The 18065-nt window shown below is 41.4% G+C and overlaps 1 protein-coding gene across 1 annotated transcript in view; it reads right to left on the bottom strand.

The window, feature by feature from the left end:
* SOBP (sine oculis binding protein homolog) overlaps positions 1-18065 on the bottom strand; it is a 161177-nt gene that overhangs the window by 99345 nt on the left and 43767 nt on the right. The window lies entirely within an intron of this gene.

Genomic DNA, 18065 nt, shown 5'->3' with positions numbered 1-18065 from the left:
CTCCAGCCCTGCTTTTCCTCCCCCAAACATGAAGGGATGTCTTGGTAAATTAAGCTAAACTGGCTTCATCTAAGAATTTCACATTAGGGACGGACATTAAATGGGCTGACAGTTAAATTCCTTTAAAAAGTGACAAGGAGTTCTGTTAAGTATTATAATGCAACTGACAGGACATCTAGGCAGCAAGCGTTATTTAATCCAACATCTTGCTAAGACTGGGCGCTTCCCCACATCTGTTATGTCTCTGCAATACAAATGGAAGAATCCGTCCATAACATCACCAGTTTTTGTGACTTTAATGACATCCATTTTGAGAAGTATCTGTCTGCTCTAAGTATCGGACAAATTGGTGAAAAATTGATTCTCAAGGCCTACGGAAGGAGCATCATCTCTGGCACTATGGCAGAAGTTATTATTTATTATTGGACGCTTATTCGAAAGATCTGCCTGGAGACATCAAGCAGTACCAGTCCACCCCGAGTCTGCTTGTACTGTCCCTAATGCTGTTGGATTTATACGGCTCACCTCCACCTGTTCCAAACCTCTGTTCCAGGCTGCATAGGTCAGAAAACCTTTTGTCTTCTATCTCTGGTTTAACGGAAGAACTCTAGTTTTTAGAAGAGCAGATGCGGAGCCAACTTCCCCCACCTCCAATAACCCTTAGTCGGGACTCTAAACCTGGATTCAAGAGGTCCACAGATGAATGTCAGAAAGTCCATGAACCTATGAAATTATCTGTAAAATTCCGTGTGCATGTTTATTTCTTAGAGAAAAGGTCCCCTCTGATGTTTTCTTGAATTATACAAGAAGGCCATGATTCAAACAAGAGGTTAAGAACCCCTGCCCCAGACAGTTTTCTATACAGGTTTGTGCCCCACTCCGCCCTCACCCTGCCTCTGATCTGGCTGTGGGTATCAAATTATTTAAACGGGGAAGTCTTAGCTGTCATTTCTTTATCAGCCTACTATAAAATAGATTCAACCACTCTCTTTCCTTGGCAGCCAGGCTGTCCTTCCAAACAATTCCCCGGACGTTGCCAGACCTTGTAAAGTATGAGCCTCACACCGTGATGCGCAGCGCAGCTCTGTGGAACAGGCCTGGCCATTGTCTCGTTGATTGTGATGAGAAGACCGGGCCAAACATGGCAACAGTCTGTCCCCCCATTTAAGTCCTCATCACCTTTGGCCCAAGGCTCAGAACTACAGTGGAAGCTGCTTGGGAGGCTGTTCCTCCTTCACGTCCCTTCTCTGGCCCCTCCTCCCTGCCTGGTTTTCGTCCACCCCAAAGTCACCTCTGCCTTCTTTTACTTCATTTTCTCCTGATACAGGAGCTTGACATAGCACTTTTTTTTTTTTTTTTTTTTGCGGTACGCGGGCCTCTCACTGTTGTGGCCTCTCCTGTTGCGGAGCACAGGCTCCGGACGCACAGGCTCAGCGGCCATGGGTCACGGGCCCAGCCGCTCCGCGGCATGCGGGATCTTCCCGTTCCGGGGCACGAACCCATGTCCCCTGCATCGGCAGGCGGACCCTCAACCACTGCGCCACCAGGGAAGCCCAACATAGCACATTTTAAATGTGAGCATTCTCTTTTACTGTCTGATCAGTATACCCATCACCCCCAGTTCTCCATCAGGACAAATGCATACTTAAATTATAAATGGGGCAGCCGTGGGCCATTTTAAGGGATAAACAGGACTCCGTTAAGAGAGTCCACAAGGAAAGCTTAGAATAGCTGACAGAAATACCTCAACTTAACCTGGTAAAATTGTAGAGTTAAGGTCAAGGAGAATCCAATGGTGAGAACTTGAAGGGTCCCCTCCCTACCCTGCCATAATAATTACATTTAATACAAATCTATCTATTCACCTATTTTCAAGCTGGGTTCTCAGTCCATTCATGAGTCCCAATCAGCAACTTTTTAATGAGACAGAATAGAACAAAACAGAAAATATCAGAGTATATCACATAGAAAAGTAAGTATTGTTTCATGAAACTTTTGTTTCAGTTTTAAATAGATATGCCCTGTTTTGTGTATTCTAAAGCTTGAACCTTTTTTCAAATTTTAGTACTTCTGAAATTGTGCTGCATCTTAACGATTGTTGTCAGCCAGGTTGCCGTTGTGACATAATTGTGGGAAAACCTCCTGATGACACTTTCTGGTAAAATCAAGAAAACGCCAGCATCAAAGTGACTTAGATACTATGAATACGGTATGAGTTTGTGTGCGTGTGTGTGTTGGGGGGTGGTATACTAAATTACAAAGCGAAATTTACTTCTTACCACAGGTTCATGGTAAATAAAAGTTTGAAAAATAGCATACTAAGCCCTTTCATAAAGTTTATATGTGCGCTTACTAATATTGATATTCAAATCAGAAAGAAGAGCAGTCTCCATTGCTCTTCAGACAACTGCCAATGCAACTCTCCTCTTGTGGCTGCCATCCGAGACCTCATCCTAGTTGCAGAATCTGGGGTATCTGCCCTTCACTAACTCAGGGCCACAGTTCTCTCCTCTGTACAGGGAGGATGTTGAAGAAGCCTTCTAACAACACTTTCATTTTGAACAGTCCAGGAAGTATGCAGATAAGCATGCAACTCTTCACATGTCTGTCATGAGCCCTGTCTGTCTATTGTCTCCTTTGCTGCTTCCTTTATCTCCTGCAGAGGAACCTTCATAATACAACCCAAGGACCAAATGATGTCTAGTATTCCTATAAAGTCTGTCATGTTTTAAAGTGTTAAAACATAATGTGGGAATTACAGTAAGGGTTATACAGTTGTTTTTTAATGTGTGGCATGTGGAACACTCATTCCTGACTCAGATCCTTCTTTCCTGCCTCACCATCCTTAGCTTTGTTCCTAGCCATATCATTTCCTGAATTTACATTTTGGTCTCCATCCTCACGTGTGCTCACTTGTGCCCACAGCCTGGCCCCTGGGCTGGAGAAGTCACTGTCTGGTCCCCAGTTCTTCTTACCCACATCTGTTCCAGCCCACCTCACACCATATCATCTGTTTACTTGTCAGTCTCACCTTCTCAACTATGAGAGTCTTAGAGGCGGAGACCTCTCCTTATTTGTCTTTGTCTCCCCAGCCACGAAGCAATGCCCAGCCTGCTGTGGACACCGCATAAACGGGTAAGGGAATAAACGTGCGGCATGAAGTCAATTTCCACGCAAGCACAGGAAAACGCACACACTCAGGCAGACATTCTTCTGAGCAGAAACCACGTCTCAGATTTCTGTGTTCCATGGCACCCAGCCCTGAGACAGGTCCAGCCTCGGAGAAGCTAACTGAGCTGCTAGGTCATTCACTGGCTGCACAGACGCAATCTGTACCCAAATCCCTGAGCTTCTTTCCGGCCTTTTACTTCCGCAACCTAGGCCGGTATTGTGGCCCAAGCCAAGAGTGCCGGGCCCCACTGTTCCTGGTCTTGCTGGCAGCAGCCCCTGGGAAGGGGCTGAGTGACAGAGGGAGTTATTTCAGGACCCACGACCAAGATGGAAGCAACCAACTTTCTTCCTGTCCCCACTAGGAGGAAGCTGGGCCTTCCAGGCGTGGAGAGGAGGAGCCCCATGGGTGCGGGGCTAACCAGGAGTGAGTGAGGCTCATCTCTCCACTTCTCATGCCCTGCACAGCTGGTGTAGAGCAACACGATGGTGGCTACCAGGCCCCGGATATGCCTGGAGAGTACACACGACGGAGGAAAACTGTAATAATCACTTTGATATAGGTTTTATTTAATACATCTTCCTATCTCCCTACATACATAGGGAGAAAGAAATTGCGGTCCACATCACCATTATCAGCCCCTGACCAAGTATTCAGGTCCTGGGGTGTCAAACATCTCCTTATCCAGAGTTGAATTTCATAGTTATAAAGAATTAAATTTCACTGATATTTGCTAAGTGACAAATGGCTGCATTCAAAATGTAAAGGAAGTGAGCAAAAGGGCTTGAACGAGGAGGGGACTTCTGCTTGTGGGGAATGGAAATGTTAATCTCACCTCTGTTTACTTTGGTGCACTTTAATTTTCTTCTCTCATCACATTTAATACAAAACAATGCCCTAAATGAAACACGATAAGGCATCTAAACTTTTCATCCAACTCTTCCCAAATTTCTATTTAATTCTGGCTGTCTTGACTTAAGCTTCAATAAATACAAATAATTTCTATGAGCTCCGCCCCTGGCCTTGGGAGTATGCCTCTTCATAATTAATTCTCTGGAGTTTATCTGTTTTTAATTTACTCTTTACGTCAACTTTAATGCTCTGGAATTTGGGAAGCCAATATTCTTTTTTTACTTATTAAACAATTCAGGATACATGAAAATGAAAATTATATCTTTGGTACAGGGCTCTCTCTGGTGCTAACAGGCTATAAGATTCGGGATTCTTTTTTTTTTTAAATCAGTGTTGACTTGCTAATCAGGTTCAAAGCTTCACTAGATTTACAGCAGTGATGTCCACTGCCTTCACATTTGATTCACACATTCCTTATACTCTATGCACTCTCAGTGGTACCACTTTAACCAGAAGTAAGAAGTCAAACTAAATCATGGGCCTGGGATGTGAGTCTACCTTCTCTTCCTTCCATTCACCTGACATAGTCTAAATCACCCCTTCCCCGGAGCATACCTCATCAGCTGTGCAGTGCAATACAAAGGGGGAGATGTTTTCCCACCCTAGAAACTCATCAACTTGAACCCTGAAGCATGACATCTGAATACCTTACTGCAAGAGCAGAGGCAGCTCACAAGTGCTATACACGATCATTAACAACCTGCTTGCATTTCCAGGGCTGCCTCGGTGGATCAATATATGCACCATGTATTAAACCATCTGCCACGAAGTTTGACCCAGTCTCTCTCCATGGTGGCCAACTGCAAAGGTTACCTCTGAGTGTTAAGAGGCAGGGTACACTTTCATCACATTTATCTGTACTAATTCTTAGTTTTATTATTGGCTCTTTTGTCCTCAACAGAATACCTTTTCAGGCTCTTGTGTCTCATATTTGTATAGCCTGGAGTCTAATGAAAATATATTTAATCCTCTATGTCAACTCTTTTAAAGTTCAGCATTAACCTTTCATAAAAATCAGGTTAAAGAAGAATGAACTTCACATTTCCTGGGAAGATGGGACAAAGTTTGATTATCAGCATATAGCCCGATGTACTTTTGTCCACTTTAAAAAATTGTCTTTAATGCAGTCAAACATTTCAAAGTTTTTTGTTTTTTTTTTTTTTTTTTGGTTTGGTTTTTTTAAGTCTAAGTAAGGAACAAAATTGAGCCCCCTTCACACAGGACCAAGTTCCCCTCTCCGGAGATGCTGAGAGACAGCCCAAATCAGGGAGTATGGAGATTGAAACTTTTTGCTTCCTTATGCTAGCTGGCAGCTCAGTGAATGGAACTGCATCTGATGTCAGGTTACCTCATTATATTTATATATTTGCAGAGCAGGGGGTTTTGGGGGTAGTGGGGGCAGGGGGAGAGGGGAGATATTCCTCTGTGGTTTTTCAAATGAAAGCAACTTAGAGAAAACAACAAACTTCTCCTCCTTCCTGACATCTACTTCCAAATAAGCAATCAGTATATTAAGTGACACTACTCTTAATAATAACCCCCTGGGATGGTATGCTATTAATTTAACTGTACTCTGAGGAATAGCATCCGCTCCTTACCTAGGTTCTTAATCCAAGGCAAGGCTTTATTCCTTGCCTTCAGTTATTTATTTTCCTCAAGGGTCCCTTCAGAGGGAGTCAGCCAAAACTCTAAGTGAATTATTTGGATTTTTGAAAATCCAAATCTACCTTACTTTTTGCAAGGCCGTATTTGGCCATTTTTAGTTAGGTTTATATTGAACGTTAACCCAAGACACAAGTACTATCTTTTTCCTCAGAGGAGGCTTCTCAAATGGTGACCCTACAAACTCTGTATTGTTTTGTGATCGGAGTCTGACTTCTCTCAAAATTATGATAACAGAAGCTCACCCACCTAAAATCCAGCAATTTTCTGTGTATGTATACGTGTATGCCCCTGCACTGCAGGCGCAGACCAATACACTTGGAGGATTGCATCCTTAAGCACTCATGGGTACCCTCAAAAGAGGCTGAAGTCCCTCCCAGCCAGTGATTTCCCAGTTCTCAGGTATGCTTACAATTTTTAATAACACTAACAGTAACATCGTAATTTATTTCCTTCATGTGCTTTGGACCTTCTGATTCACGGCACTTAAGCTTCTCAAATTTGCTTCCGCTGATTTTTCTTGGAGATTCTTGGAGATTCAAATCACCATTTAAGTTGCAGCAAATCCCTATGAAAACTGTTTTGCATCAAAAATATAGGACAGGGAAGCCCAACTCTCCACATACTATGTCTTTCTCTCTCACTGCTTTCTGATCTCCTTAGAGCACAGTTTCTGATACCCAAGGTACATAAACACACTGTGTGTTTTCGCCATCTTTGGTTGCTTTTTGAAATGTCATCTTCTTGCCCTCTCCACTCCCCGCTGGTCTTTAACATGTCTTCTGAGTTTCTGGAGACAGATTTTTCACTTTTCTAAAGGATGCCTTTTTAGTACTAATAAAACTTTCATACTTGTCTGCTTAATCACGCCAGCTTTACTGTCCCTTTTTTTCCTTTTTTGTTTTTGGCTCAGAGGTATATGAACCATCTGTGCCTCGAAAACAGTTTGCTTAAATAGCCTCCAGGCAGATTTTATGGTTTTTAAGTTTTTTACTTTAACCTTCAGCCTGCTGTTAGCCATTTTCATCACAGTTTTAAAATCAGCCTCTTTTGGAAATGACTGTCACTATACGTAGTTTTCAGAAGTTACTGGAACTGGAAAGGGGGGCACTGACTCCAGCTGAACTGTACTGTGGTTTCCATTCACAGTCATCTGAGGCAGGTGCAGGTATGGTTAAGCTTGATAAGGGTCATCTCTTCCATCTGGCATCCTGAAGAGTGATGGAGACCCCTTTCATTTAGAATAGCCATGTCCATATCACCCAGTTAAAACCCAGGAATATTCAATCTGATTTACTTACCTGCCTTTTTATTTATCACCACATGCCTATGACTTTGTCATTCTGATCCTAGGCACTCAATGAAATACCAGGCTGAAACAAAGAATCCAAAGAAAGGGCAGAGATTCCTCCCTTCCCGCCACACCAGTGTGCCGTGAGAAGCGCCCTCTGTTCGCATGCCAGAAGACGTGCTGCTCTGTTTCCATTTTATCACAGTTGTCTGGTCTGGGGACCAGAGTGTCAATTAAGCATTCCTCTTTGGTGGAGTTTATCGTCACCCAAACTTCCTGTCTGCCCTCACATTAATATTAACATAGCTCTATAGTTTCTCTCTATAACAAAACCACATCTCTGTCCGCACTCAGCATCGTGGGGGCTTGGGGGGAAATCTTTCCATCTTAAAGTAGTTTACCCCATCTATTTTCAACCATCTAACAACATTTGTCAGACGATAATGACACTATTTCTCTCTCTCAAATCAGGGCATTTTTACCCAATCTTTTCTCTGTGGTCACTGTTGCTTTTCTGATACATTTGATAACTAAAAACACTTGGGTTCTTACTGTTATCATTATTTTTATTATTATTATTTGTTTACAAAATGCTTTTACCTCCAGGAGTTACAAGCTGTCAGTTTACTCCCTGAAATGAATGAGTACTAACGTGCTAACTCTGTAATTATGAAGTTGAGTGAAGAGTCAAGGAAGGCAGAGGCTAGCAGGCAAGCAACGAATCTCCAAAGGTCGGTAGAATGAATGAAAGAATGAATGAATGACTAAATGGACACACAAACAACGAGATAAGTGAGATTACGGTTCTAGGGAATGTTCATTTGTTCCATTCTTTTCTTGTTTGCAGGTAAAATTCCAACCCTTCCCAAAGAACTTGAAATGAGCAAAGAAGGAGCAAATCAGGGCCAGGATTGGAAATCATGTTGCTGTGTTCTCAGCCCAATAAGCTCTTCCTTCCCCTCTTCCCCTACTTAACACACCTTCGCCTCTCAGATTTCAGTTCAAGCACGACTTCCTCAGGGAAACTTTCAGATCTCCTGATTAGTCAAATCTCCCTATAAGAGGCCCTCACAGCACTGTGCCCACAGTGGCCACAGTGGCAATTTCACATCTGTGTTATTATTTAAATAAATAGCTGTCCCCCACCGGAGTGTAAGCTTCGTGAGGGCAGGAACCAGGAGTTTTTTTGCTGTTGTTTTTTGCCACTATAGTTCCAATGACTAGCGCAGTGTCTGGCACATAGTAGCTGCCTGACAAATATTTGTTGAATTAATTAATTAATTACTGTGAAAGCTGCAGCCTCCAAGGTCTCTGCTCTTTTGGCCACCTGAACTTGATGTATTCAGCCTCAGACGAAATCACAATTTGTTTGAACACTCTCCTTTCCCTTCTGTTTAGCAGACACAGTTTTCAGCCACACAGAAAGTGCCTTAAAGGTGGGCGAGCAGGCTAACTCTTGATGGGGAACAGTAGCCTCATCCCATCACCCATCTAGTCCCAGGCATCTGCCTCCCCACATCCAATATGGTCCTTGGCCAACATCTCCCAAGCCACTTACACTGATGAAACTACATGCTGGGTTATCTGCTGTTCTGACTGCACCCTTGTTCCTCTTCCTAAATGAGTATATCTAACAGCTAACTCCAATCCCTTTGTCTTAGCTCTGTGCGATCTCATGTTCTATAGACTCCAAAAAGAATAGAAAGAGTCAGCACTTTGGTCCTGGCACTAAAACCAACATTCTAATTATCGGGTTTGTCAAAGCAGCTGGTCCTGGGTAGAAGAGGTAGTTCATCTAAGGGCCCTATGATGAATGTTAACCACGTTTTTATCTTTCAATCCACACATGGGTTTCAAAGTCCTTCCACATGACAAAAGTCGATGGGCATGACACATTCACTGTGTAAAGAATTCAACCTCATGAGATCACCTCTCCTCTCTAGTGGACATTTGCTGGCACCTACCGTCAGCCAACACTCTGACCTCTTCCTTGTTTAAACAGTTTCCAGATTTTCATTCTGGTAGCTTCTCTTCCCCCATGCAGCTTCCCATGGGCTTTAGAGGAAAATGAGCCCAACTCCAATGTCAGAAGGAAGCCCTGATTGGCTCAGGCTAATTCAAACATCCACTGCCCTGGTCATATGCCAAATTCAGGCATGAGCATGTGATCTAAGCACAGACAATGAGTGTGAATTTCAAGGCTCCTGCTCAGAATGCTAGGGCACAGGCACTCTGTCTTCTATTGGATGTGAACAAGGAGGCATATAGCCCTGATTGCTGCTAGCAGCCATCCCATGGCCTCTGGGGAGCTTGCATTGTAATATGGCCAACACTCTATACAGAAGAATACAGAGATGGGAAGAAATAAGACCATGATAAGATCACTGCACTGCAGGACCAACCTACCCTGAAGCATACTGTAGCTTAGGACTCTACAGTTTCATCAGATAAAAGATGCGTTTCATTGATTAAATCAGTTTGAGTTGGATCTTCTGTTATTTGCGTTAAAAATCCTGATACACCCTAGAAGTATATAATCACCAAATTAGGTCTACTCTTAGAATAAAATAAACTTTAGAATGATTTAATCCAAAGATGGCCCCTTCAAAGTTACCATCTCCTTTGCCTCATGCCACTTTGAGGGGTAGAGCTTGAGAAGACCAGCATATGCTATAGGTCTCCCAGAGCAAGAGTTGGGTTCTGCGTGGAGCTTGAGCTTGCCTCCTGAGGCCTAAACCTCCCCACTAGGTTGGAAGCAAGCCCTGTCAACCCTACAGAAAGAAAATTGCTGTGTCAGAACATTTAACCAGCAACGTCCATCCTCCGTTCATTTCTTCCCACAGTTTGCCAAAAGAAAGAAAGAAAGAAAGAAAAAGAAACCTAAATTGGTTCAACATACTTTTGCTACTGGGAAATGTTTCATAACTACCAATGAATAATTCAGTGAATATGATATTTTTAGTTTTCTATTGCCAGACACACCCAACTTTGATGGGAATGCTGTTGCCTTTCTTACTCTCCAAATCCCCTTTCCATCCAGGATCTTAAACGTATTATGACAGAGATCCAATCAACAACAAAAATCAGGTCATGTCACGTACCCTACTCAACACCTCCGAATAGCTGCCATCACACTTAGAATGAAATCCGAACTATTACCTCTCCAGCCTGCACGATCTGGCCCCTAACCACCTTGATCATTCAACTCCAGACACTCTGACCTTGCTGTCGCTCAAAAATGCCCAGCCTGTTCCTGCCTGAGGACCTCCGCCTTCCACTTGCTCCCCCTCCTCTCTGGAACCCTCTGCTACAAGCTCTTCACTTGACTAGCTCCCTCACTTCATCCTGTTCCTACCCACACATCACCTCCTCAAAGATAACTTCTGTGACCATCAGATACAAAACAGCACCTCGTCACTAGCCATCCCCTCACCCTGCTTTTTCTTCATAGCATTTATCACTACCTGAAATTGTGTTAGATGTATACATATTTTTAACCTGTATATTATCCATCTTCCTTAGAGAATGGAATGCAAGTCCCTTTAAGGCAGGGATTTTTCTCTTGTTCAATGATGTGTCCACCAAACCTAAAACAGTACCTAGCACATTATAAGAGCTTAATATATCTTTTCACTTTATTTTCTAAGAATGAATGGATGAATAAGTAACAAGGGTTTTTTTTTCTCTCTCTTAAAAACAAACAAAAGAGCAGCACAGAGGCACTCATCTCTGGTTGGACAAATCCCCCTTGTCTTTAGCTACTTGCCCAGCTTTATCTCACCTACTCCTGGGTCTCTGTATCTCTAAATCCTTTAAAACCAACAACTTAAATTGCTCCAACTTATGACACATACAATCCTACAAATGACCACAGAAAGGGTCAGGGCCTTCAAAGGTTCTTCTTATAAAGAGTTGGATGTAAAAAAAAAAAAAAAAAAAAAAAGAGTTGGATGTGCAGTCACAGAACTGCTCGCCATATTTTAAGTAATATGAAATCATTCTATCAGAACAGAATACAAGATAACACATCATTTATTGGATCCATATAGAAATCACCACTTTATCACGGAATGTTTGGCAAAGGCCTGTGAAGCAGACTAGCAGTCATCATACCTCAAAACTCCTATTACACACTGAACCCCCAAAATATACTTATTGGGGTAGAAGCCTGCTCTCTTTATACTAATTAGCTAGTTAAGAAAGTGAAACACTCAGTTTAAGTTTGTGTGACAAAAATTGGATGCAAAGTCTTTCATTTATGTCATAAATTCTACTATCTCTGTGGAAAAAAATAATAATTTCAAAGTCAAGGCAGTTGTTTTTCCACAGTCAAAAGTGGTTAAATACTTTTAAATACATTTCAACATATTTATGAAGGAATTTTTCTACATGCTTCCAAAGCTCTCTCATAAATCAGTGTAATGTTTCCAAGGCACATTTGGAAGTAAAAAATATATATCTACTAACTGTATTTTCTTCTATTAGAAGATGAGTTAAGCAGAAAATACATTAATATCTGAATTTATAATAGGAGAGGTTAACCCTTAACCATAGCAAACTAATGAGGAATATTTTACCACAGAAGGATTAATTAGGGCTCTTTTAACACTATGCAATTTGACATTTTGAGGACTTAATCAAGAAAGAATTTTATTCACCTATTTACTTTTCATCATCAGGATGCCTTACAAAGACAACACATGTCAAGCTCACCATTCTTAAGCTTAATCTCACTGCCTTAAGAAAATGTTAATTTAATTAATATTCCATAGCTTTTACAAATAGTTCTCACAGAAGTAACACTACTACACTTATGTCATCTCCGGGCCAAATTCAGCTCAAACATTCAGAAAATATCAATATAGATGTGGTGCGCTCCAAAGGCTGGACCTGACTAACCCTCTGTTAGCAATGAGACAACAACACAAATTCTGGGAGGTTGTGATTACTGGACACTGGCTTCTATCTCCAGCCGTTGATTATCTCTATCTTTGTTAAAGACTACAGGAGTTTCATTTAACTAGAATGCTCAGTAAATTGCACAGAGTTCAAGCATCTTTTATGGATTCATTAAACCATTGATCTGCCTTCTAGAGCTTGTAGTAGTGCCCCACTCTGGCCCACAGCCTGTGTTTACAGAGAATGCAACAGACTGGCTTTGTAACCTCCAAAGGCAGTCTGTCAGGAGACATTAGATTCCGCTGTGTGCATGGCCACCCTATGAGTGGATTGTAACTTAGGGAATTTCCCATTCTCAGTCTGAGCGGCTGGGGCAGAAATTAAGTGGCCTTCTGTAGCAAGATTTTCTTTATTCCTTCCTGATCTGTGATAATAAGAACAAAGAGCAAAGAGCCCAAGGAACAAAGAATTGCACTTGGCTTGCCCAGCTCACACTTTTGCTTATGTGTACAAAAGCTATCCAGAGGTGCTGAGATGGGGGAGAAATAAAAATAAACACGAGTGTGCCTATAGTTTGCATCTCCTGCATATGGCCCTCTTGGGTGTACTAGGTTTTATGACCAGACACTGAAAAAGTATATGAGAGAAATTCTGGACTCAAACTACTATCTTAAAATATCTCATAGCAAGCCACCTGGCCTGTCTTATGCACGCACTTTTTTAGACAGTTAACGTTTTTAACAAAGCCTTTGAATTAACAGAGCATAACTACAATCCCATGAAAATGCACAATCATCTCTCTTGGTTTATCTAGACAGTGCACTAAGCACTCTTAGAATCTTCTCTCCCCTCTAGTCATTACTAGTAAGGTCTCAGGACACCTTCCTTTTAAAATCAGGCACAAAGAGACTCTGTGCTGCACGTAGCTCATGACTGGAGAAGCACATGAAAATGACCCGTTAGATAATTCTTTAAAAGCTCATTCTTCAGATAAACCTGAACACTGTTAGCAGCAAGGTGAGAAAGTCGGCAAGACAACGACTGGATCAATAAGGAGAATGCAGGTCCCAGACAACTAGATCCCTTCCTGATCACCTGTTTCCCTGAACTGCCCACTACCCAAACAGACACCAGACTATGAACTCGAAGCAAGCACATTCATCACTCTGCAGCCCAGTCACCAGAGCACAATGCGGCTGATGCAATCTGACACTGTGCTTAATGTTAAAAGGGAGCGTGCCTTTGAGATGGATTGGATAATTACCGGCAGTTCAGATGAGAAAAACTTGCTTTAAGTGTATAGCAGGAGCTATCACCGGGATGGCCAGAGACTGACCGAAATTAACATTCAAGCATCTGTGTCAATAGCCCTGTGTATTGCTCTCCAGGTGACCAGATTCAGTTCTATGAAAAGTACTCCCTCTTCCTTCTGCTCATTGGAAAGAAATAGTATTGGGGCTTGAAGCTATTTGGAGTTTTAATCATCTCTTCACATTTAATCTAAAATATCTAGTGTTACTCAGAAGTTGACATCTATTCTGGGTAATAGATTAAACTTATTTCTCTGTTTCCCCCACAACCTCCCCAAATGTAGCCCATTCAAAACTAGACGTGGCTGCTATTCCTTTCTTTCAGTACAAACTCGCTTGCCCCATTCTGTTTGTGTTCTGGGAATTCCTTAGACCAGTGTTTCCCAAGTGGTGGTCAAGTGTTCTGGTAAACACAAGATCACATGCCTCTCCCCCAGGCTTCTGATCGATGGCTTCCTAGGGCATTGTGTCCCACCTGGCCTGCAGAAGCTCTGTCCTGGGACACTTTCTGCCTTTCTTCAAGAGCCCAGGCATCACTTTAACCTGACCTGCATCTTATTTCTCTGGCCAGAATTCTCCTGTTCTACCCCCCCACCCTGAATGTGTTTCAAAGGACTAACACCGTCCCTCCCCTCTGCTGGTGCTTTTTTCATAGGTTCTCATTTGCAGCAGCTCATCAACATTCCATCCCATATTTCAAAATATGAGAGAACAAGAAAACAGGTGGGTTTGTTGTTCTTTCCCCAAAGCTTCCAGAGGACACCCCTGTTTGCTGCAACCAAAAGGGAACTAACTCAGCCACTGGCCTGCAGATTAAAGGCAGAGGCCATGCTATGTGCAGGCAGTGGGCAGGCTTGCAGCACAGACACTGCAGAAGCAAAGCAATCATCCCCCAGGGCAGGGTGCAGGTAGACAGACCCAACAGGCTCACTGGCACCCCATAAAATCACGGTGAATCCACAGGAAGAAATCCAGTGCTCCCTAAGCATTCCTGTCAGTCAAGAATATTTGCAAACAACTGGCAAAAGCAAGTCTGTGGCTTGAGCTTCAGGCAGTCAGGGGACATTAATTACAAGTAATTTAATGTCCTTCCCTAAACCTTCATGAATGATAGCCATTTTGCAAATTAAATCTTGCAGGTGTTTAAAGGAAAAAAAGTAGACAGGTTAATCACAAGATTAACAAGGCAATTGTTACACATTTCTTTTGCACTAGTAGGTTGTGTAATGAAGTTTGAAACTGAGAATCTTCCCCAGGATATATTCAAGTTTAATGAAAAGACCAATAGTCTAAATAAAATGTAACTCCAAATAATATGATACATGCTGTGTATCCAGGGACATAGTTTGAAAGTAAAGGAAATGCTTATTACACAATATTCCCCGCGTTGAACATTTGTTATTATTATCATGTTGTTAGATCTTAATGATATCATCTGCAAACGTTGTTTCTATCTATAGAAACTTTTTATCTTTAATTCATCCTTATCTATTATCTACATAGGTTTCTCTCCCCTATAGTCTGTGGAGGAACAGGAACACTGTGCTATTGAAGAAGTATTTCCATCTATTCTTGTCTCAGGTTATGGAAAAACTAGAACGAGGAAGCAAACTTTGGTACTGTTAGGAATTTGTGTCTATTATTAAAGTATCGATGCCACTAATCCACAAAGAACACTATAAATTTGGTATCTGAACAAGGAAAGAAAACAATCATTCTTTACATTGCCTGCGTTGGACACCTGTCTTGAATTTTGATTTCTTGCTTGATTTGTGGGCATCAGTTTAGACAACAGGATATTTCCTGTGCAGAAGGAAAAAGATCAAACACAGGATATTTGGAAATGACTACTATTTGTGACCTTGTTTGTTACTCTTGTTTTAAGTGGGATAATGGTTACAAGGCATCACTCCCTTAGGAAAAAATATTTTTGTGTCTGTTATTGTGCAGAGTAAAACTGGTATTAGTTGGACTAAACACTTCAGCATCGCTTGCAAAACCACTAAGGAGTCTACAACTTTCCAACTCCTAGGCAAATCACTAGGTTAGAAATGTTCTCAAGTTCTTCTCTACTTCTGGCCTCAAGAAGGGGCTGGGAAGAGAATGAGCTATTAGGTCCCTGAAAAGTCTCCAGTGCATTAAGTAATGAGACTGACATCCCATCGTTCGGCTGATGCCATAGACTACAAAAGTATTTTTCTTACCCGTTGTTTCAAACACTTTTGAGTCAGCAATTGAACCTGATGGGGATAAGGATTCTACGAAATACGATTATGAATTAATACTGTACACTTCTTAGAGCCAACATCCTGAATTGTGTACGCTAGTAGTTAGGTTCCTTAAATGAATACAGCTGTGACTCACAGTTCTAGCAGAAGCATTCTGAAGAAAGCGTACATACTTACAGTAATCCAAACTACTCTTCGAATTAAATTTTAAATTGGTTTAAAGATATAACCTATATGGCATAAAGGGTTAACTTGGCTTCAGTCCATCCCACCTTACTTCACAGCACCAGGGTTTAGGAGAGAGAGATGTGACATTCTTAACCTACTCCATCAAACAAACACAGAGACCTCTGGAAAAAGGTTTGAGAAGCAAATGAAATTTAAAGAGCCAGTTTTCAGTGGGCCTTCATTTTGAGAGCTGGGCTATTTTTGTCCTTGTTTTTAGCAGAAAAGCAGTTCCTGCCTCTATCCCCAAGCATTTGTGACGAGGATAGCAGGGGAAGCACAGGCACAGCTGTCCAAATTACATTCACAAATGCAGGTGTTGCTCAGACACAAAACAGAGGTCAGCTGAATACTGCTCCTAATTAGCTACCTTTTCTACTAGGATTTTTCTTTGTAAAGTTATGCATGCGATTTGGGTTCAACTTAGAGACCATTTTTAGATCCCAGCATGCTATCCACCAAGAAGCGGGCTGTCATTATAAAGCATAATTTACAGCATAGTTAATTTTACATGTTTTTTTAGATTCTGCATTATACCTAAGGCAAAATTCTGTTCTGCATACACATTATTCACTGTTTTCCATCCAGTTCTCATTATTTAAAAGTGTAGAATTTAGCCAGAAAATCTTTTAGGTAGGGATGGGAAGAATTCTGCCCTCTTTCTAAGATTAAGAAAGTCCACAGTTTTAATAATGAGGACTAAAGACTTTGTCAAATGATACAAGAACAGAAGTAGCTATTCGCTATTGTCTTCAGTGGGGAACACCCTGGGGCTTATTACAGCAGTTCTTAGAAATGGCAGGATGGAGACTGGTATCTAATACAATCCATTAGGAAACCCAAGCCCTAAATGAAATGACCACAAAATCCTATCAGTTAACAGAAATGCAGCAGCTGTACATGTTTATTGTAATACAATAGGATATTGTTGCAGAGATAACACTCTTAAAATTAAAAAAAAAAAAAAAGAATCCAGCAAGCGATGTGACCAGTTTATTTCTCTATTTGAAAAACGAGAATGTCTAGTGTGGCAGAGCTTTGGAATACATAAATAAGCATGAAGATTGCAGAGAAGACAGGTACTGTATGTACACTAATGGGCTGCTGGGATCAGCTCTCAAAGTCACTGGCTAAACTTCAAGCCACTGCGACTCCCAGGTTTTGCAGGATGTTCAAAGAACTACCCCAATAACTCCTTGCAGGAAGTGAAAAGTAATGGTCTTTCTCCCCTTGCTGACTTTACCTACTATAAGTATTCCAAATACTAATTCCTATCTTGGCTCCCAGTTATCTATTTTTCAAAACTGTATGCTGTGGAAGTTTAAACTCAGTTTGACCTTAAACTTTATAATTACAAACATGTACACATTGTATATATGATATATATTATACATATATATATTATTATGAACTGCTTTTTCAAATTGAATCAGGTGCCTTTCATCAAAGGCTTAAAAAGTTGGATCACTATGCAAAGTGTAACATGTATCACAGGGATTGTGACAAATTCATCTTGCTTGATTTTATTCACTACAGGCAGTCCATCAAGATTCAGACGCATAACCCTTCAGAATCATAAAGAGACAAAAACCCCTGTTCTATAGCCATCTTCTGGGATGGAATGCAAAGTATTTTGTTGTGGTAAGTAAGGCTTTGAAGATGAAAGCACTGGGTCCACTCTTGTGATTGTTACCCCAGTGCTCAGCATTAAAAACGGGAGCCCCAGGGTCTCAGAGATCATTTTAATCCCCCTATATTAAAACAAAACGTGTCTCCCATGCGTTGCTCTAACTACCCTTCTCTGAAGCTTCACCGGCCCCTCCCAAGGGAAAGTGAACTGTTGACTGTCCCAAAAGAATTCCAGACAATTTCCTTACTTGCCTCCCTGTTCCAGTGAAGATTATGAGCCTAATTCTTAGAGACTGCTCCTAAAATTCCACCCCGCTGAATTCTGCAGCCTAATTCTTTCGGCATTATGTTTTTTGGCAGAATAATGTGACCCAAATTTGCAGTAGATAATTTGCTGCAACAGTGCTTCTTGCAATGCAGTGAGCGCAAAATTAGCATTTCAGGATTACAAATAAGACTTAAAAAAAGTAGCAATTGTTTGCTTCAAAGAAGGACAGATTTTGATCTTATATTATGGAAATGGAAACGCTTAGCAAAATGTGGATGATTTTATGAATTAAGGAAAATTTACAGATCAATGGAAAATAATCAAGAACTAGCAATTTATTTCAGTAATTGGTGGCAAAATGCAACAGCGGTTCTTAAAAGATTAAGAAATTAGCTGTGTGTGTATGTGTGTGTTGATTGTAAAGACATCACGCATTCCATTTCCCATCAATGGTGGCTAATGCTATTCTAAA

This window comes from Delphinapterus leucas, chromosome 12, assembly GCF_059928025.1.
Source record: "Delphinapterus leucas isolate spDelLeu-1000000601 "Yukka" chromosome 12, BTC_Dleu_Yukka2, whole genome shotgun sequence".
In the NCBI taxonomy this organism is placed as follows: Eukaryota; Metazoa; Chordata; class Mammalia; order Artiodactyla; family Monodontidae; genus Delphinapterus; species Delphinapterus leucas.
This window is presented reverse-complemented; position numbering and strand designations above follow the sequence as displayed.